The sequence below is a fragment of the Chlorocebus sabaeus genome, chromosome X (assembly GCF_047675955.1).
Source record: "Chlorocebus sabaeus isolate Y175 chromosome X, mChlSab1.0.hap1, whole genome shotgun sequence".
Lineage (NCBI taxonomy): Eukaryota > Metazoa > Chordata > Mammalia > Primates > Cercopithecidae > Chlorocebus > Chlorocebus sabaeus.
In genome coordinates this window covers 56,125,682-56,149,206 of record NC_132933.1, presented here as the reverse complement: position 1 = coordinate 56,149,206, position 23,525 = coordinate 56,125,682, and the positions used below count along the sequence as shown (strand labels likewise).

The following is a 23,525-nucleotide window of genomic DNA, read 5'->3' as shown; positions in this document are numbered from 1 at the left end:
CTGATTACTGGCTTAAAATTTCTACTTGTGAAGTGTTTCAGTTAAAATAGGAGTAGCATGTTCCAATTATGCTTCAGACATTTATTTGCAGAGAAGTAGAGTGTGAGAGCTATGTTAACTGGTGGCTGTACTGGGTATTTCTTTATATCTTCCCTATTTTTTTGTTTGTGATGAATATTTCTTTATATCTTCCCTATTAGAAGTTGTCAGAGGCATTCAAAAAAAGCAGTATTTTTCCTTGGAACTAACTATTCTGGGACAGTGTAAGCCAATGGGAAATTTTGACTTAATGAATTTCTCATCATAAACTTTTGGCATTAAATCTGTTGATATGTGCAAAAAATTTGTAATATTTACATATCTTTGATGGGGGAAACAGGGTTGATTTCTTTTTACCTAAACTAAGCATTCCAAATAAATAAATAACAGCAGAAATGAAGAGTATAAATAGAAGACAATAGGAAGACTTAAGAAGACTTAATTGAGTTAATTCATCTTCTTTTCTGGTTCTGTCATTCCTTTTCTCTTTAGTCGTAAGATTATACATTGACTAGCTAGCAGTGATGCCTTCAGGCTAGGTATTAGTGTAAGGTTTTGGTAGGTTCTTATATAATCTGCCAACTATTACTCTTGCAGAGGTTATTTATTATTATTTTTTGTAACAGTTTAATTGACAGTATATTATTTGAAGCCAGACTATCTGAGTTTAAATCCTGGCTGCCGTGCCACCAGGGGCAGGTGTCTTAACCTCTCTAAATCTCAGTTTCATCTGTCATTATAATAATACTTTTTTACATGGATGTTAGTATGATTAAATAGAATGATGTACATGAAAACCAGTGCCATTAATCACTGCTTAGAATTTGTTGTGACAGTAATGATGATTATATTGTAAGAGACCAAGTTGAAGTTCTTCTTGATCTATAAATGTATTTCTAATGTTTCTTAGATGAATTTGTTGAACATGAAAGAGATTTCTTTTCATGGCTAATGGCTGTGCTTTGAAAATTTTCATATTAAATGTAGAACTATAATCCTCTTTCTGTGTGGATTGGGAAGCTAGTACTTTATTTTCTTTCTCTCAGGCTTCTGATTTATGTTTTCATTGAGTGAATATCAGACCGTTGCTAATGTCGTAAGATAAAATCCAGAAAATAGATGAGTCAGTCATTGAAAATAAAATCTGATCAGAAATCTTTTGACTATGTTACATTTTAAGATAATGAATGCTTGGTTTTTGAGTTTTACTGTCATACCAACTTTTCCCATGTGTGCATGTGTGTATACATGTGTATGTGTGTCAGAAAAACTGAAATACTATTTCTGCTCAATTCTATTTTGTGAAGTCAATCCAACATTTATAGTCCCATAAATATCAAATAAATGAAATAATTATTGTCACTAAAGTATAGAAACTATTGCCTCATCTTGTTTATTGTATTTGCTACTTAAATTGACATTGAGGCAAATTTTAAGTGAGTTTATGTTGTGAAACCCTGCTAAAATTTAGAACTCACTATAGTCTGTTAAAATATGTAAAAATCCATTTTAAGTAGGTATAAAATCCATTGAAGATACTTTTATTTTTTAAGCAAGCTTGGAGTGTAGCTTTTGAAGAATACTTGTCTAGCAATATTAATAGCTTAAAATATGTAGACATGAATACCGATAGTTGAAAATTAACTTATTTAACCATTTGAAAATGAGATTTATTTTGTTTTATCCAGTGAAAAATGCAAAACCAAGTAGACATTGTTTTTTGGTTAAAAAGGTCACAAATTTATGACTGTATATGTTACTGGGATTAGAAGTGTTTTCCCTATTGGTAGTTTATCAAGTGAGTGAATACCTTTCTGTGAATGTGAACAAGCTTCACCAATTTTAGCAGTTCAATTTTAGAGAACCTGTGATGAGTTATTTTGCACAAAAGGCTTTATCTTTCAAACTCCTTTGCTATCTTTGCTTGACAGAGAGAGGATTTGATGACTTTTTCAAAACTCCCCTTTACTGCTTCACCTGAGTAATGTTTTAGTTGCCCTGTAATAAAAATGGAGCTGAGAATTGAAAGGCCAAAGCAGAGGGAGTTTTATAGCTTGGGATCTTTTAAGTTTCATGGATTTATTTTGTATTTATATCCTGGAGGGGGATGTACATTCTGATATTGCTCAGTTTTTGTCTGTTGGGGAAATCAGTTGTCTAAAATAGCACTTTATTTTTTAATATAAAAAAGAGTAATGATTTGCCTTTTGTGAAGGATAATTTTAATGGTACGTTGCAGAGATTTAGTTGGAGGGAAATTGTAGGCATTATTTTAATATTTATAAAGTATTTTGGGGGCCATGTGTGAAGGCTGCATGTAAATACACTACCAATAAAATAACACCACTAATACAATTGAGATATTAAAAAAAGGAAAAAATATGTACTTACCATCTAGTGAGCAGAGACTTTCTTTCCCTAATTTGCATTTAGAAAGCTGTAAATTAAAATGCTAAAAGAAGACAAACAATTCCAGCCCATGCTGCTGGTTTTGTAAATACAACTTGCTTATTTGATGTAATTTTAAATGAATACTCTTGACATTGAGACATCATGCTTTCTGATCATGTAATGGTAAGCCACAGAATAATAGAAATAAGCTTGAAATGGGCATAGTTTTTACTATAGTGCAACTTTAATTGCATGCTTTTATATCTTCAAATTAATTTTTGACATCTCTATACAGAAATAGACTTGTACAAAGAAAAATGAATAACTTGCTTGTCTACAAGAGTGTCATTTTACTTGTGAACCATTGTAACAGGGTTTTTGTTTGAGCATACAACAAACAAAATATGTAATGTTGTTTTATCTTCCAAAAATACATTGCTGTATAATAAGAAATTGTAATTTTGCAATGAAAGAAAAATCCACTAAACTGGTATATATGTGATTTCTTTTTGGTCAAACCCTGTAAGTAACAAATTTGACATTTAATGCTATATTGTAAACTCTCTGGTCTCTTTTTTTCCTTGCTCTGTAACGTAGCTGTTTCTCATGTTTTCTCTTCGTCAACTTCTTTTATGCCTCACCTCTCAATCCCTAAAGTACCCACCACACGAACACTTAGAGAAACGTAAACATGCACACATTTGATGAACTACCTCATAATTCGTTAACAAATCTAGAAGCACTCCATCAAGAGCCCCTTCATCTTCCCTTGCAAAATCTATCAAATTGTCCTGTATCTTAATTCATATTATTTCCCGTTAGCGTGGACAGAAAGAGTCCCTGTACTTGTGGAAGAGCAATCTGTACACTTGTGCCCTGGTTCCCATTCCTCAGTGATTTAGCTTCTTTCTCTATGCCATATTTATTTTCTCCTTCTCTACTGGATCATTTTCCGCAGCATACTAACATGCTCTAGTGTCTCTTCTCTTGATAGAAAGAACCACTCTTGACCTCATAGCTCCCTCCAACTATTCCCTATCTCTCTGCTTCTCAGACAGCAAAGCCCCTTGAAAAATTTCTCTATGATTCTATTAGTCACTGTCTTACATTCTCATCTCAATCTCAGTCCATTCCGATTGAACTTTCAGGTCCATCATTCCACAGAGTCTACTCTTCTTAAGAACTCCAGTGACCTTCCATGTTTGTGGCTCGATTATTATTTTAACTTCTCAGCAGAATTTTATTATATATTTGACCATTACCTCTTTCTTAGAGGAAACTATGATACTGGTTTTTGTGACTTCGCACTCTCCTGGGTTTCCTCCTTCTTCACCAGCCCACTCTTTCTCAATTTGCTTTGTTCACTTCTTTGATTGGTTTTCACATATGTTTTGGGGATGGAACCAATAATACTTGCTGATGAATTGGATTTGTGGGATAAAAGACAAAAAGGAAGCAAGAAAGACTCCTAATTATTTGGCCTAAGCAACTAGATGATGGTACCATTTACAGAGAAAGGAAAAACTTGGGTGGTATCAGGGTCAGGGGTCAAGAATAGAGAGTTATGCCTTGGACATGTTGCATTTGAGATATTTTTTGGACTGAAATCATGTTGGAAATGTTGTTTGGTAAGTAGTAAATAGTTAGAGTTTGAGTCTAGAATTCCAGGGATTAGTTATAGCTAGAGGTATCAATTTGAGATCATTAGCTAATAGATGGTATTCACATAATATATCTGGTTGAAATCACTTTGTGAAAGAGTATATACATGGAGAAGAAAAGAAAGTACAGGATAGAAGCCCTGATGCATTCTATCAATTACAGGCCTAAGAAAGGAGGAAGATCCAGCAAAGCAAATTGAGGAAAGTATGGCCAAAAAAAGTAGAACAGTATGAGTCATAGCACCAAAATAAGAAAACGTTCTCAGAAAGAGAGTACGATCAAATGAATCAAATGCTACTGAGAGTCTGAACTAGATGCCATGTTGGTGTGAATTGAATAATACAGTTGGAGGTGAGAGAGTTTAAGCAGTTTGGCTAGACAACTGTTGAAAAGCATGGCTCTGGAGGAGCACAGAGAAGGTGGTATGTGGGAAGGGTATGGTATTAGGGTGTTTTAGGATTTTTGCTTTTTGGTTTTTTTTGAGACAGAGTCTCTATAGCCCAAACTGGATGGAGTGCAGTGGTGCAATCTTGGCTTACTGCATGCAACCTCCACCTCCCAGCTTCAAGTGAATCTCGTGCCTCTAGCTCCTGAGTAGCTGGGACTACTACAGGTGCACACCGCCATTCCTGGCTAAATTTTATATTTTTTGGTAGAGACAGGGTTTTGTCATGTTGGCCAGGCTGGTCTCGAACTCCTGACCTCAGGTGATCTGCCTGTCTCGCCCTCCCAAAGTGTTGGGATTACAGGCATGAGCTACTGTGCCCAGCCTATTTTATGTTTTTTTTTTTTTTTTAAATAGGAAATGTTAAAGCATCTTTGAATACTGATGAGAATAATAGGGTTGGAAAGAAAAAGTTGAAGATGTAGGAGAGAGAGAAAATAAAAAGTGAAAGAAAGAAAAGGGAGGAGTCCTAGATCTACGTGTGGAAGAACTTACCTTTGATAGGAGGATCCTTTTCTCCTTTGTGATGGGAAAGATGAAGATGGTATAAATGCAAGTTTATTTGCTGGTGGCATGATTATGGGTGGGGAGGTGCCATTTGATAGTTTCTATTTTCTCATTAGTTAGGCAGCAATGTCACCACCTAACAGTTTAGCAACAGTGTGGGATGGGTTGATGTGAAGTGAATCATTTGAAAAAATATGAAGTAATTATCAGTATAGTGTTGCTGTCATTGCTGGATAATAGAAAGTGTTCCCTTGAAATTGATTATTATTACTTTAGAGTGATATTACTCTTCCCAATTATGCTATTTTCTAAGAATGCCATACAAATGCAGGCCTGCAAAAACGTGGAAGCATTAAGGGGAAAGAGCATTAGATAATGATTACTAATGTCAAGGAATACATCTTGGGCCATGGAATTTAAACTAGACAGGGAGGCAAGTGAGGACAGGAGAGGAATGATGGATAGTGGGTCAAAGGGCTGGTGGCTTCGTTGACACTTAAGAATTGGTTCAGCAGGGTTACTTGATCGACTAAACTGGAACTATAGAAAAAAAGATCATCAGTTATGGTGATTGAATTGAGATTTGGGAGGTTGTGTTACTTTAGGTGGTAAGGGTGTGATTATCACAGGATTGAATGGCAGAGGCTGAATTCAGGAAAAGATGGATAAGTTAAACTGAGAGACTATAATAGGTCTGATGCAGATGATGAAGTCACTGAAAACAACAGAAGTTAGAGTGAACAAAAAGACTGAGTCAGTTGCTACAGTCTTCAGTAAATGACGGGGGAGTGACTAGGAGATCTGAAGATTAAATGGAAAAGATGGAATAGCTGGATTATGCTACCTAATACTTATTTCTGTCAACAGGATCATATGAAAATGAAATATTGGCAAACCAATTACTTTATAAACCGATGACTGAATGAAAATCGCTTCATGCATTGTTAGAGATAGCCCAATGAAAATGGATTCCATTGTGTTTATCTAGTTCAAATAGTACATGTAATGAGAACAGTTTACGTGGAATGACATTTATGATGGCTAGCCGTGATTACAATGAATTTCTAAAGCATAGTCAGTTAGGCATATATAGTACCCTTTATCTATAAATTCATGTTTTAAAATAAAAAAATATATATAATTATAATCTATGTTAAAATAAATACCTCAGATATACAAGTTAAAACAGCTTAAGGGATAAAATAGGCTTTTTTTTTGCTCTGTTTCATAGTAACACTATATAAAGGATTTACTTGAAACATTTCAGTTTGCTCAAGTTAGCCAAGTATATACTTTGGCAGGTGACAAGGCTCAATAGGAGTCCTTGTGTTTTAAGTCTTGGTTCTCTGTGACTGTGTGACCTCAGTTCCATGAACCGAAAAATCAAATGGTTGTATTAGGTACTTTTAAGGGATCCTCTGACTTTGTTCTATGATTCTAACAAAAAGAAATTGGAAATATTTGTATGGAAATTGTATCTTAGCTTTTAACATTGACATCATAATATTATATGGTATATATCTCTGTACCTCCTTGATATAGGATTCTAGGCTATTGGTGATGGTGTGATTTAATACTTCCGGTTTTCCTTTTATTCTGCAATGTCGTTTAAGTAGATATTCAAATAATTTCCTTTCAAGCAAGACCAGGAAAACAGCATAATATAGCACACTAAGAAACACCAAGAAAAGACTACTTATACATTACCTTGTATTTGAAAATCATTTCAAACCTACAGAAATTGCAAGATTAAGAATACTACAAAGAACACTTGTATATATCCTTTACTCAACTACTATTAAGCTCCTTTTTCTCCTTCTCTCTTTCCCTTTTCCTTAACCCTCCTCCCTCTCTTTTCCTGCCTTCTTTCCTTCTAATCTCCATCTCCATCTCTGTTTCTTCTTCAGCCTCATTAATCTGGAACATTTCCACAGCCATTCTTTGTCTTTTATGACATCAACAATATGAAAAATATAAATCTCCTTTTTAGAAACGTAGTATTCCTTATTATTAGATTCAGGATATGTGTTCTTAGCCAGAATTCAGCATAGGTGATACTATATGAGGTATCACACCTAGAGGTACTCACTGTCTGTCCACCCCTCGTTGGAGAAATCAATTTTCGATTAAGGTATTACATAATTTCTCTAGTATCTAATTACTCTTTTTTTCCTTGGAATTAATAAGCAGTCTGTGGGAAGATACTTTAAGACCATGTAAATATCTTGCTCCTCATCAACATTTTCCCCTAGATTATCTAACATTTATCATAATGGTTGTAAAGTAATATGTTGCCAATTACAGTACTCCTTCTACATATAGCATTCTACTGTAAGCAAGACCTCTCCTTTCTCATCTATCATTTTCACTTAATGATAGATTTGTTATTAGTATGGACTTATAAATTCCTATTTTTCAATGGTTTATAGTTCATTACTGCAATGCATTACTTGGTGCTAAATTTTTCCCAGATTTAGCCAGTGAGAGCTCCCTCAAGCTGTTCCTGTGAAATGCCTACATTTTTTTTTTTTTAGCACTACCTTACTTTTTGACATAGAAAGACATTTTAGTTTCATCTTGTAGCTACTCTTGCACAGTCTTGGAATCTACAATTTCTCTGAGGAACCTGTATTTTTTTTTTTGTGGAAAATTGTACCTGGATACTAGGTGTATGCTCATTGCTACTGGAATGCAAGAAAAGGCAAGTTACTTTTAAGTTAACAAACATTAAAAATGTAATTAGGGCATGACTTTTTAGCCACATCATAGGATTGTGCTTTTACATATGTCTCATTGGTTTGATGCAGGTGGGAGGTAATTTTGAGCCTAATTTAGGAGGAGAAAAGGAATTAAAATAAACATGAGTGATATCAGAAAATAAAGAAGAACATTGAATGTATGAGGAGAACATTGAATGTATATAGTAGCCTAATTATAATTAATAATTTTAATTTTTAAAAGTAATAATGTGTGAGGTGAAGAAGTAGCAAAAACTTACTTTCCCTAACATAAAAAAAATACCATTAATTGATCTAATGGCCATATATTCATATTCTAGTTGAGTTGCCTCAATGACTCAGTTAATAAAATAAGAAATTATAATACCAAATAGAATCAGACAAGAGATTTTAATGAGAAAACAGAATCTGTTCCTACCTCAGAAAGTTACTTAAACAGTAGCTTCAATAATCTACTATGGAGTACTACAGGTGGAGAAAACAATTCTTGATATTTGTTATATATTTTCAACTTTAAAAATCAGATTATGGGGGTTTCATAGAGTTTACTAAAGGTGTGGTAGTTCTTTGATTTTTTAAAAATATATCTTTATTGTAGTTGGGACATAATATTGATGAAACTAATTTCTACATGTTCAATGAATTGAATAATTCAGAATTCAATTCAGAACCCATACATTCAATGTTCTCCTTTATTTTCTGATATCACTCATATTTATTTTAATTCCTTTTCTCCTCCTAAGCATCTAAATTTTTCCCTTCATTCTTATGTTACTTTATAAGTGATCTTATTACAAATAAGCATATACTGAGTCATTGCAACAGAAAAGTGCTTCACATACTGAGTTGCTTTCTGTTGCACTTGATACATTAATTGTGCACTTACTATATATGCAAGCACTGTGCAGGCAGCTGTATTTCTTGAAAAGTTACTTAAATTACTGGTGCTTCCAATGAAGCTGGTGGTAGGATCTATTCCCTGTCTCCAAACTATATTAGACCAGCTTGTCAGATGTATTACTCATTAGGTTGCTAAGGCGTAAAGTCAGAACTTCAGATTTATAACATGATAACATTTGATGTTTTTCTTTTGTTATCAGTTTCTTTTGTTATCTGATGGTGGAAACAACTATGCTTTTAAATCTTCTGTCTCAAAATATATTCTTCCTAAACATTTCATATTTTTAACCATTAAATTTTCTCTAAAATATATCTTAGAATTGATGGTATACCTTTCCCCCCTTTATCATGACAGTGATAATCAAATGCTTGCTTTGTGAATTATTTTCTTGACATATTTGAGCTGGGTATTTTTTTAAAAATTAGTGCTGTTTTGTTTTTTGAGTCATCTTTTCCTTTTATTGCCTTTTGCTTTATGAATAATCATATATTCTCACTTGGTTCATTAAGTAGTAGTAGCATAATGATGAGAGTATATTAAAAGAACTTATTTTAGATTGACCCAATCTATATGAGACATCAACAACACACAAGTAATAGAACCACGTTTTTGTTTTTGTTTTTTGTTTTCCTTCTCTAGAAAGAAACCACTCTTACTACTAACGTTGAAACTAGAGTCATCCTTGGACTTTATTCAAATGTGTCAGTTTTGGAAACCATACAAAGATGTTCGCTTAGCTTAAGGGAACAGAAGAACTTTGTTATGCTCTTTGAGTGTTACATTAAACTAGATCATTGCCTGAGGAGCCTATTTAATATGTCCATCTGATTTATGATTTTTTTGTAGTCCTTTTTCCTTTGATTTGTCTTATCTTTGGAAAAGTTGGCATTTATTTCTATTTTATTTTTTACACGGTCTCAATGCATATCTGTACATTCATTACTTTCAGTAATATTGCTTGCTGAATTTAAATTATTTGGAATATTGTGTTTTGAGTTTGCAATCACAGAGTGAAGGTGGTTCATGGTTTCTAGGTTTACAGACTGATTTTGTTAAAAGTATCACTTTCTGTAAGTACCTAAGATACCATATAGGATTTAGCTTTTGGTCTTATATAATAGTTAAAACAATATGAATGTAAATATATTTTCATTCTCATTGTTATTATTGATTCAGAGAGACTTTAAGTTTCTACAGCAAATCACATTTATCCCTTTCTGGACATCTATTATCATTAACGTGATATCAAAGACTGAATAAAATATTTAAGTCATTAAGATTTTAATTCTTAATTATGCAATCTCCCTTGCCAGGGCTGTTAACTTTTATAATACAGGGAGGGTAGAAATTCAGCAGAGACATTTATTTATTTTCTTTTATGAACAAGGCTGTATAATTTGCATTTTTTCCAGGTGGTTTGGGGAATATTTAAATAGATCACACAGCTGCTGGCTTGGTGGGTTTGGGGGGTGTGTTTAGCAGATGCTTCCAGAATCTGGAATTTGAAGTATTCTTAATTTTATCTAGAGATGCAGATATCTATTCTCTGGTTTAATTTGTCAGGGGATGACTACTTCTTTGATGTCTTAGTGATATATAACTGTCTTGCTTTGTTTTTTTTTTTCTTTTTTTCTTTTTTTTTTTATTTGGCCACTCACGTCAAGCAATTTTAACAGCTCTGAGGATATATTTACTATAGCCTTTAATAGTTAGATGGCTATTCCTATTAAATAGCTGAATATATTTTTAAGGATAATGTAGGGTTCTTTAATTAGCTTGATAGTTTACCTATAAGAAGTAAAATGAAAACTGCAGCCAGCTGCATTTCCACAGCTCATTTCTGCTTAAGAAGCACGTATCTGGGCTGAAGAAGAAGCACGTATCTGGGCTAAAGAAGTAACATGTATCTGGGCTAAAGAAGTACCACTTTCTTCATTTAATCTGAGATGAGATAACATGTGAAGAACTTGGAGCAATCTGATTTTTTGAAATTCTTTTCTCTCATTAGCTGCTTTGCTCAAAAATAAGAGCTGTCAAACAACAGTAATTTCAGATGCCCATGATTGTGTTTATAGGCCTTCAATATAGTATTTTACTGAATATAAGTGCTTGTTAAAGCCAATTTATCTGTTAATTCAAACAATTTATTGAACACCTATTATACAAAAGATACTTTGCTAGGTATTTTTGAGGACTATAGATGACTAAGCTAGACTTGGACCCTTACATGTAGGAGTTTAATGTTCAAGAATAAGACGTGTACAATTATACCAACCACGGAAGTCCTAAAAGTGAAATAGAGATGAAGTGATACTGATTTGTAAGGAATGAGGGCAGGGAAGACAAGGAGAGACATGAGCGTCATCATGGAAGCAGAGGTAATTGATCTGTGCCTTTCCAAGTGGGTAAGATTTGGACATGTTTACTATGTTTGAGGGTCAGGGAAAGATATTTTCAGCAGAATAAATTGTATATTGAAAACCCTGGTGCTTCTGATTTCATATTCCCAGGCAATAGTAGGTATATAACATGTGGGTAGATTACAAGGTTCATGTTGGAGATGGGGGAAGCAGGGGTACCTTTAGGGGAAATGGCAGAAAATGGTGTTAAAAAAGCAAGTTTGAGCTGGATTATGAGGTCCCTTAAATGCTAGTCTAAGAAATTCAGACTTTAATTGTTAAGAAATTTGGAAGCATTGAAGGATCTTAGAAGCCAGACAGGAGCAGAGCTGTATTTAAGGAAGTCAAATGGAAGAGTATGAGAGGGCCTGAGAGTCTGAATAGGCATAATGCCTTTGGGAATGAAGATGAGAAGAATAAGAGCACAAATGCTAAGTTAGAATCTCTAGGAGTAGAGAATTTATTATTGTTGTGCAATAGGGTATAGGGAAGAGTTAAATATGACTTTATATTAAACATGCTTATTATTTATTGTACATTTATCTGTGGAACTATTTTAAGGCCTAGCATGAGGGTTGATATCCTTCAGAGGAGATTCATGTTTGCTTTGGCTGGGTTGCAAAACCAACCTAGGCTGATGTTAATATTTTGGCTTAAGGTTTTCTTTTTTTTAAAGACTCTTGAGGAGCTATGAATTCAGGCTACATGAAGGCTGGCTTTGGACTGGGAATTATCAGAGAAGATTTTTACTTTCTCCATCCAGCACCAAGTTTTGATATCGGCAATTTTCTTTTCAGGCCCCGTGGGAGATGAGCAAGTTTATTTCTAATTACTGTTAAACTAAGGTGTAGTCCTCTGGGGTTTGTAGGACCATTTCCTATTACTCTTTCCACTTTGATTAGGCCCTAGGCTTGGTTTCTATTCCCCCATCCATGAGGCCTTGACAATTGAAGCTCAAGTTTATCTGGGTTCAGAATATTCACTCAAGGTCAAAGCTGACTCTATTGATATTTATCTCTCTAAGTTTATCTTTCACTTAGTTTTTGGCCTCCAGGTATTCCTTACTTTCTTGCCAGGTTATCTATACATTTTGAATTATTTTTAAAATATTCATCATGTTTAGTTCTTTTCACAGGTAGTTGATATCAGGGTACATATTCTATCATACTTTCAGAAACAGAAGTTAAGGTAACCCCTTCTTACATGGACATGTGACATCTCAGAATGACTTTATTCTTATGTTACAGTTTCCTGAACATGAGATATTGGTACTAGAATACAGAAATTATGGTACGTGGCCTTTTCTGATGCAACTTAGTTTTTTTATTAATACTCATTTTTAGAATAGGGAAAGACACTATTATAACTACCTATTGAAGAATCAGAGTGATTCAGGAGGCGATTTCATGGGCAAGAACTATGTTCTGTCAATAGTTCAAGTTTCCAGTCTCTCTTTCACACAATTCTTCCCTCCTCCATTCACAAAAGAAATATCTTAAAAGAGAAAAGGCTGAGAAAAAAATCAATACAGTCTACACAGATCTTTATCTTATTAATGGATCCTTAGTGACGAATGTACATGTGCTTTGTGTGGATATATGTGATTTTTGATTTTTCAGTTCAGGACTAGAGGGCACTGAATGAAAGCTGCCTTCATGCAGTCACTTCAGGCTCTAGGATCACCCACAGTGGCTCTGCTTATCATATAGAGTGACTTGACATTGTAGGATTTTGCCGTAGGAAAATCTGTCTTAGTTGTTATCTGCCACCGGTAATGGGTTTTACCAGGAAAACACATATGCCAGCTGTTAAGTTTCATAGTAGTGATGGAAATTGAAAACATAAATAAACATAAATCAATAATAGATTAGCCATTTTTAAGTGTAATATGCACCAATGAATGACTGTGGCATCTTAAATACATTTTATTTATAGATATAGAGGTTGAAGGTCAATAACTGGAAAGGCTGGCTTTTAATTTTTTAGATTAGGATACAATTTAATTTCTAACATGTATAGTTTAGGAATTTTTACAGTTTGGCACTATAGTTCTTTCATTGAATTCAGTAAACTTTATTTTCATTGTCTACCATGTATCAAATTGGTACTACTTTCTAGTGATATAAAGATGATCAAGATATTGCTGATGGCTTTGAGTAACTCACACTTAATGGAGGAGCCAGATATCTAAACTAATGATAGTGCAGTATATTAAGTGCTACATCCAAGATAGGGACAAAACTCTGTAGAGGCCCAGAGGAGGGAATAATTAATTCTGCTTGGAAGAGTTCAGGAAGGCATCTCAAAGGAGATGGCATTTTAGCCCAGCCAAATGTGTTCAGGTTGAGAAAGAATGGAATAAAAAAAATATCAGCAAAGGTATTCAGCAAAGGTATACAGGCTTGGGATGTCCTGATTTTGTCTGATAGTGAGTAATCTGGTTTAGGTAGAGCATTGGGACACCTGGGTGCTATTAAGTTAATTTGGAGCCAGATTTTAAAAGGTACTAAATTCCCTACTTATTACTTAAGCTTTATCATATATATAGGGAGAAAAAATAAGGATGAGTAATAATATCTTAACATTTTAAAAAGATAACCCCAGTAATGAATGTGTAGAAGAAATTAGAGTAAAGGGGAAGAAAAAATACAAAACAAAACAAAAATCAAAGTGACTACTGTAATTTCCTAGCTCTTCTATATACCTTAATACATTGTTATAGCTATTCATTTGTCTATCTGAAGACAAAGACTGTGCTTTAATCTTTTCTTTCTTTCTTTTTAATTTTATTTATTTATTTATTTAAGCGACAGGGTCTCACTCTGTCACCCAGACTGCAGTGTACTAACATGATCATAGCTCACTGTAACCTCAAACTCCTAGGCTCAAGTGATCCTCCCACCTCAGCCTCCAGAGTAGTCGGGACTATAAGTACATGCCACCATACCTGGCTAGTTTAGTTTTTTTTTTTTTTCCCACTTTTGTAAACATGAGGTCTTATTCTGTTGTCTGGGCTCAAAGGATCCTCCTGCCTCGGCCTCCTAAAGTGCTGGGATTACAGGTGTGAGCCACTACATGTGGCCTTTAATCATTTTTGCATTTACATTGCCTATGATCATGCATGTTATAACTGTAGAATAAGTGAATTAATGAATGAAAGATCTAAGCAATAATTGTTGAGAGCTCTAAACAGGGCCGTAGAAATTTAGGCAGAATTTTGCAGATGGAGGGCAGGCATAGGGAGAGAAGATTCAAAAATTGCGTGAAGGTTTCTTATTTCTATGATATATATTTTGTTATGCTTTTCACTGGAGTAGGGAACAGACACAACACTTCTCAGGTAACTGAGAATGAGTTTATGTTGGAGCATATTTATTTGGAGGTCCTGTGGAAGAGATACGAATTGGATTTATGGGTCTGCAACCCAGAGAAAAAACCTGGGCTGAAGATACAGATGCAAGAAACATAAGCACATAGATTAATGATTGAAGTCAGAGTAGTAGATTGCACAGGGCAAAAATATAAAGTAAAAAGACTAGAACGTGGGGACTTTGGGGTCCCTAATATATAAGGAGTAGATAGAAGTAGAGAATACAATATGGAAAACAAAGACTAGTCAGAAGCATAGGATTGTTTATCAGAGAAGTCTGGTCTTTGAAGTCATTGAGAAGAAAGTTTCAAGAAAAAGAATTATTAGTAATTTAATAAATTCAGTAGTTTCCTATATCGATGTATATACATATGGGTATATATGTAACATACTTACATTAATATAGAGTTGAATGATAGCAAGGTCACTCCTATCTGTTGTTATTGAACTTCAGATCTTAAACCAGTAGGACAGTTTCTAGGAAGAACACTTCGTGATTCATTTCTCAACTAAGAGAAGACTGCTCTTATTTTTCTAGTGATCAGCTTGAAGTAGTTTTTTTCATTATGTGTGTTTATGCATTGCAGTTTCATTGATTACGTACTTTAAAAGGTTTTAATGTGGCCAAGTATTGAGGATGTAGCTGTAAAAGCCTTTATGTGGTGGTAAACTCCAGCATTTAATAACTGCTAAAAATGCAACATCTTCTCTCTTATTGTATTTGACAGGTTTTTTGTTATTATTTTGATACTCTTTACTTTGCCAAGAGGTAACTCATTCCCAAAGGTATTTTATGCCAGGGAAATTTCATCCCACTTTGTATAGAAGGCTAGGTTTTATATTAACCTTTGAGTGTGCATTTTTACTGTGGATTATACATTGCTAGAATTACTTAAGCAAAATTCATACTGAGATTCTTTATTTTAAAACTGATAATGACCATACGTATTAAAGGGCTAGCTCAGAAAACTACCAGCAAATAATCATCTTTGCCTTTGGGAAATAGTGAAGTCATTGCATCATGCTTGAATTACCATAGACTCTATCAGCAGATACACTCATTGATTCATTTCTGCTCTTTTTGTTAAATCCAATTTTTCTTTCATCATTGTTTAGTAATGTAATTTTCTATGTCTGGTATGCTTACCTGTAATTTTACAGAACCCCATTTCTTTGTATATCTCACTCTATTAGACTACGTGTAGTACAGTGTTTGTAGAGGGGGCCATTAACTGGGAATTGGCATTTACAAAGCTGCCTATTAAGTGCCAGTCACTCTGCTTTGTTTTAAACGTAGTTCACTTAATGAAATGATAGGCAAATATACTAAGGGAGGGAATTTGTTGTAGTGGAATGAATATGCATTGAAAGCATAGGTTTCATCTAGGTTTGAATCCCAGATCTAATAGTCATTTGGTAGACGAAGTCACTTCACGGGTCTGAGCCGAAGCTTTTGTATAGTAAAAATGGGATCCTATCTTGAAGAGTTATTATGTTAAGTAAATAGTTGAGAGATGTAATCTAAGCTATTCATTAAATAGAAGATATATAATAATCAACATCATTAATAATTACTATTAGAAAGGAAATTAGACGTTTTCTTTGCTTTGAGTGCTATTACTAAATGGTAAGTCATACGTAGCAAAAGGAGACATGGAATGTACAGGCAATCGCCTTTTAAATTAAAGCTGAAACAAAATCTAAGTGGAAATCTAAGTGGAAAGCTAGATATGTAGTTGACCCTTGAGTAACAGGGGGATTACAGGTGCCGACCGCCCGCCATGCAGTTGAAAACTTGAGAATAACTTTTGACTCCCAAAAAACTTTACTAATAGTCTACTATTGACCAGAAGCCTTATGGATAACACCAACAGTGGATTAACACATGATTTGTACTTTATATAAGTTTCTTAAGGCTTATATAAGGCTTATATAAGGATTATGTAACTTTCTTAAGGCTAGTAACTTGTTTCCTGGAATTCTTTCACTTCCTAGGGTAACACCTTGCCCCCTACCAGGAATTTAACTATGTCTTTAATTTTATTACATTGAAGTTGTTTGAGAAAGCATGCTTTTTTCACGAAAAGAACCCAGCAAATTTCAATCTTTCATTGGAATATTTTCTCTAAATATGACTACAAATGCAGTTAGTAAGTTGAGAAAGCCACCTGTTGTCATATTGGTAGGCCACCTAACTGGTCCATCTGTACTTGGTGTGCAGGGAAGCATGAATAACTACCATTAGGCCTGCACAGTGTCAGATTTCACAGTCTCATGACACCACAGGTAATCGGGTGACAGCCAGTTTATTTCCATCAGCTAATGTTATAAATACTTCATATTTTAGGTTAACCCTGATATCACAGAATGGAATAATGTTCTAATCCTCATTAGCAGTTTGTTATGCAGCAACTTTTTGTATGCCAATAAAAATGGCATAGACTGCTGCTTCTGTGGCATTTCCCCTTGAACATGCCATTTTATTCATTTGTTGACTCAGATAGATGGAGTTGTCATGTTTCCTTGTTGGAAATGTTGACAGAACCTTGTGGGCTGTGGTTGTATAAACGTTTGGTTTTCTAAACAATGATTTTCAATTTAGCTCCGTTGGTACTATTACATGCCACTTTTCTCTTTCTGTCACATTGGGAAATTCTATTTTGTTGTCGGTAAAAAGAGGGTGTGGTACTTGCTTACTGTCTATGTAGACTTTATTTTGCTAGTTAATTTCATTAAAGAGCGATTCCAGGAAGCTTTGGGCCATTGTATCACCTTGTCTCATTCCATTATGTGTATTGATGCAACATGGATCGTTGAACAGTATAATCTCTTTTGCACAGTTCCTATTGATTTTATCCAGTAAATCATTGTCTGCTGGGTTTATTCTGAAATCATTTTGGGCATAAAAACTATTCTTGACTTTGACAATCAGGTGCCTTCTTGTAATAGATAAACTTAACACAAAACTGGAATCCAGTCACTTTGTTTTTGTCTCCTTCACACCATATAGTTATCTTTCCTACTAAACTAATCAAGTGAGTGATCTCTATTCATCAAATGTTTCCATTCCCTTTCTTATTTCTTGTAATATGGCTTCTCTTATCATTGCTCTTTTGAAATGGCTCTACATGATCTGAAATGGCCTATTTTCTTCTGGTCTTTTTTTTTTTTAAGGATTTAGACTATGCTTGACCTTCCTGCTACTTTTGACACTGTTGATTACTTTCTCTTATTGAAACATTTTCCTTTCTCACTTCTGGGACAATGAATTCCCCTGTTTCTCATACCTTTTTATTGTTCTTTTTGTCTTCTTAATTGGCTGTTCTGTCTTCTATGGACTCAACACTTCAGGCATCCTCACTACTTAGGCTTTAGTTACAACTTGAAGACAGAAGATCATCACTTTCACATTTATATTCCTGTACCCTCATTTTTCCACTCCAATGTTTCACATATTTTGTTCACATAATATTACCTGAGCATCATTTTCCACATACCATGGGAGGAGGGATTGATGTGGGAGATAAAGTTGTACCATGAATGTTCTCTTCCATACAAGTTTATAACTTAGATAAGTCAATAAGATGCATACATGAAAATTAATTAAGTAGGGCAGCATGTGGAAAATACCTTTCCAGTGCTAAAGGTAGATGAAGAATATAGTGGTAATTAAAGAAGATTTCATAGAGAAAGTGACATTTGACTTCAGTCTTAATGGATAGACAAAGGTTTGACAGCAAAAATGTGAAGGGAGATGAACTGAAAATATTTTACAGTCATTCAGGAGTCCTGACATACTTTTGCTATCTTAGCTACTCTTGTCCTAGTAGACTATAGGGAAAAATCACTTAAAATTAGAACCTGTAATCTCTCCATCTGTATTAGGGACACAGAATAACAGTATACACAATGTCTCATGTCATATCAAGAGATGTTAAAAATGTGTATATTTTGGAGGCAGGACTTCAAGGATGATGCTACCTGGAAGTAACTAATTTATTTTCTGTACTCACTTATACCTGTTACATTTTATGTGCCTCAGTTTTCTTTAAATAGTGTACCAGGTATCAGATATAATCTCTGCCTTTGTTTTATCAGATTCAGTTCCATGAAATCTAAGTGGAAAGCTAGATATATAGAAGCCTTATGGATAACGCAAACAGTGGATTAACACATGATTTGTACTTTATATTGTATTTTACATGTGTCACATACTGTATTCTTACAATAAAATAGGACAAAGATGAAAACGTTGTGAAGAAAATTTTAGCACGGAGAAAATATATTTACTGTTCATTAAGTGGAAGTGGATCACCATAAAAGTTCATTCTTGTCATCTTCATGTTGAGTAGGCTGAGAAAGAGGAGGAAGAGGAGAGACTGGTCTTGCTGTCTAGGGTGGCAGAAGAGGAAGAAAATTTATATAAGTGGACCCTTAGCTGTTCAAACCTATTATGTTCAAGGGTCAGCTGTATTCTGTTTTTTTTCATTCTTCTTCACGGATTGTCATACCCAACTCTGGAGTGTATGTTTTTTAACTGATATTTTAGTAAAAATTTCCAGTAAGAAACAGGAATTTATTGTATCTTATAAGCCAGTTTGAATTTTTAATTTGATTTTATTACTACACTTCTGTTCCAAATTTTACATATTTACTTCCTGCTCTGTCTCTGTAGTTATAACCAGTTCTTAAGTTCAGATTGAAAGCATTCTGGGCTAAAAGCAGAGGCACACTTTGGTGGCAGCCATGAGGGAAGCAACAATGATCCCCCACAGTGATGGGACTGAAGTGGCTGGGGTGAAGTAAAGGCCAGCCTAATGGCGAGCACAGCGGGTTTGAAATAGTTTGCTAGGAAAAAGAGTCAGCAGGTTGCTGTCCTGATCCAGTCAAATACATTTGCTGTCTGCGACTATTAGCAGTTGCTTCTTACCTGGGCTATTACCTTCTCTTTTATCTTCAATAAGTTTCTAGTAAAACCTTCAATTTGTGAGATTTCTGATTTTTTTTTTAACATAAGGCAGATTTCATTCTATTCTTTATGAGATTTTTTTACTTTGTATGGTAATCGCTCTATCTGCAGTCTACAGTAGATTTCAGAAAACTAGTAAGAATTTTAGGGGCTGTTTATTGAGGATCCACTGTACATTTGAGTTTTGCTCTGCCTTCAGATTTAGTGTTTAATCTTAAACATTGCATTCATCTTATATATGCCTTTATAAACAGTTATAGGGCCCTCTATTATCTAACTTTTGTCTACAAAATTAATAAGAGATGCACAGTGGGCAATTGCCCTTTATTTTACTATAAATGACTAGTTTTATGTTTTTATTCTACATTGTTTGCAGTAATGTTATGAATGCTCTACAGCACTGAATATAGTATTAAATGGTACTTCTCACAGAAGGCAGAGTTTGTCACAGCTGAGCTTTTATCCAACAATTCTTTTCTTTTATTTTATTTTTTTAAGTTCTTAAAAGCTTACAGGCCAAACTATTTCTGGCATTTAGTTGAATAAATACCTCATGGAAACTTATTGTTAAACTGAAGCTACCTAACTATATTTCATGATACACAAACACGCACGTGTGCGCACACACACACACACACACACAACAGTTGTGACTGTCAATGACTCAATATTAAACTGAGTTTACTTTTTGGATAGGTTTCATAACACGTTGACTCCATTTACTTTGATAAATAGGTTACATGTTAAAATCAGGTTTATTTTCGTAGATAGTATCAACATGCTACTTGCTAACTGAAACGGACCTTGACATAAAGCAGATTATTAGACTCAGGAATGTGCACTTACAGTAGAATATGGTTTTTGAGATCTGTTGGTCTAAGACCCACAAGCTTTAAAATAACTACATAGTGTCCAAAAGCAATGAAACTAACCTATGATGTGCTTGCTTAACATTTTATCTAGCTCAGTTCTGGACTTTTATTAGACTGAAATTTCTCTCTTTTGAGGACTCCAGTTTTTATCGAATAAAATTTTTTTCTCTTCCTATTTTGCATATTCCAAGTCTTTGATTGTTTTCAGTGACCTGGCAGAATAGGTATGTGGGAGGCAGAGGTTGCAGTGGGCCGAGATTGTGCCACTGCACTCCAGCCTGGGCAACAGAGTGAGACTCCATCTCAAACAAACAAACAAACAAAAAAGAGTACGCTCATTTTTAACTGCCTTTTGATTTCCTTTTCAATAGCAGATTATTGTTTTTCTTTTTTTTCTTTTCCCGTCTTCTCTACCTCTGTGACATCTGTACCTATAAAAGGGGAGAGAGGCAGTGGTATCTTATATTCATTTTAGTATTTATTATTTACATAAATAGTTTTAATTAATACATACAATGCATTCTAACTTATTCTAAGAACTTATGTATCCCTAGCACAGTAATAGATTTTACAAATATATGCAAGATCCTTGCCCTCAGTGATATATCTAGTTTGTAATTGATTTAAAAATTAACAGAGTGTACCTTCAGAATCCTTTGTTCTTTCACAAAATCTCATTATTTGTCATTTCTGTAAGCTCAATGGTTGACCAAGTGTTGCCTTCAGTGTTCGATTCCAAGATTTGGAAGATATTATAAAGAGGGCTTTCATGGGTTACTGTTAACAATATTTGCACTTTTCTATTTGGGAAGTATTTATTAAGCTATTATAGAGTGTTGTGTTATGTACTACAGAGCAGTTTTTCTAAAACTTGCTAATATTGAGAATTTCCTGAGGAGTTCTTAAGAGGTACAGGTCCTGAGGCCCTACCTGCAGAGATTTCAGCGTTCTAATTCAGTAGGTATGAGTGTGTTAGAATTCAGATTACAAGTAGATGAGAGAATAGGAGGGAAGGACAGGCAGATGGTGTCAGGCATTCTTCTAAGATGCTTGGTAGTATAACAGGATAATAGATTGAGGAGGAAGAGGGTAGTGAGTCTGGGAAACAAGAGAACTTAAAGCTTATTTGAATTTTGTTCTCATATGTCTTTTTACATTTCCAAAATGGTCTCAAATATTACTTTTCTGCTTTCAAATAGGATGTCACCAACAGACTAAACTTGACTTAAAAAAAGAAACAAGGGGCCAGGTGTGGTGGCTCATGCCTGTAATCCCAGCATTTTGGGAGGCTGAGGTGGGCAGATCACTTGAGGTCAGGATTTCGAGAACAGCCTGGCCAACATGGTAAAACTCAGTCTCTACCAAAAATGCCAAAAAAATTAGCCGGGCGTGGTGGCAGGTGCCTATAATCCCAGTTACTTGGGAGGCTGAGGCAGGAGAATGGCTTGAACCCTGGAGGCAGAGGTTGCAGTGAGGTGAGATCATGCCACTGCTCTCCAGCCTGAGCAATAGAGGGAAACTCTGTCTCAAAAAAACAAACAAACAAACAAAAACAAAACAAAACAAAACAAAACCAGGAAGGAAATGAAATGTTCAGGTGCTCCCTATCTTTCTTTTCTCAGAATTCTTCTAGTGTTTTTATCACCTTCAACAGTATGTACTGCTGTGGTTTCTGAACTAAAGAAAATTACTCCTGAAAGATAAAATTGAAACCAGTTGGAATCCAAATGGAAAACAGGGACAGTCTACTCTTGATGTTTCCCATTGAGCTCAGCCAGCAACAAACAAATTGAGAGACTCAGTAATATTTTTATGTGCATAGAATAAGAGAACTGTATTATATGAAATACAAAAGTCTTATTTATGTGTGTGTGTGTGTTTGTTTGTTTTTACAGAACTTGGTTTTTGTTTTATTATAAACCAGTATATCCCAAGTGAAACATTACCGAACACTGTAGCTGCTTATGAGCTCTCGTTCAGCCCCAATAAGGATGGATGGTAGAAACTAATTTTTTAATTTTATTAAAGTTGAGCTGCGTTTTCAGTCATTTTACATGAAAACGTATATGAGACTATATGGGGAATAATATAAAGGACAGTGACAGTTTTTGATGAGATAATTGATCCCTGTAGGATTGACACATTCAGAAACCATGAGGAGTATAAATGTGTTTGATTATGTGTATCCTACTTGAAAAACAGAATGTCAACAATTATAGCAAGGAGCTTGTAGATCCTAATTTGCAGGGGGAATGTTGAACATTTTCTCATGTTTGCAAAAGTGGAAGCAAGTATAAATTGACCTCAGTTGCAGAAGGAAGGGGATAAGGAATCAGACATTTATTGAGCATCTTGTTATGTCAGGGGTTTGGAAACTGTGATCTGCAGGCCAAATCTAGCTGACCACCTATTTTTGTAAATAAGATGTTATTGGAACACTTCCATCCTTATTTGTTTACTTACTGTTTCTGGCTGCCTTCACAATACAATAGCAGAGTTGACTTGTTGCAACAAAGATGGTATAACCTGCAAAGCCTAAAATATTCACTGTCTAGCCTTATATAGAAAAAGTTCGCTGACCTTCTTTATGTTACTGGAGCTTTTACATGTGTGTGCCATTTCTTTCTCACAACATTCCTGTGAAGCAGGTGTCATCAGCACATGGTATAAATAATCTAAATTTCCTATACTTCAAACCTGATGAATACATTTTTAATATCCACATTTTCAAAGTTCTGAATCCCTACTTACATGGTATCTAAAATTTGCCTCAACTGCTTTTCAAAGACTCTCCTGGTTGATTCTGGGAGTCTCTGGGGATGGAGGTGATCAGAAACTAATCAGCTCATGTTCTTTGGCTTTGGATTCTTCCTCTCGCCTATGCCTCCTGTGAGCATATAGCTCCACTCTATACAACCATTATTTTTTTTCATCTGGCAACTCCTCTGAGTCCTTGGATTCCTGACATAATCTCCAACCCTCTCACTCCAGTTCTTTGTATATAAGTTATATGGTTAGACTAGGTAAGTATGGAACACATGCCCCACCCCCCTCAACACCATTGTTCCATCTCTAGTCTCTAGTCTTTATCTTCCCCTGCAACCAGAAAAAGTTGATAACACCCAGCACCTCCTGCAGCAATCACCAACCATCAAATTCAGAATTATATTTCGGGTGAATAAGGATACCAAGCCACGTATAGAAAAAAACCACAGCTTTGAGTTAATATTCA

At 34.7% G+C, this 23,525-nt stretch overlaps 1 protein-coding gene and 1 pseudogene across 1 annotated transcript in view; both read left to right on the top strand.

Moving 5' to 3' along the window:
- The window catches only part of DIAPH2 (diaphanous related formin 2), a 904,603-nt gene that overhangs the window by 343,433 nt on the left and 537,645 nt on the right, over positions 1–23,525 (top strand). The gene's annotated exons all lie outside the window — the stretch shown is intronic.
- On the top strand, positions 2,811–4,684 carry LOC140710757 (uncharacterized; annotated as a pseudogene).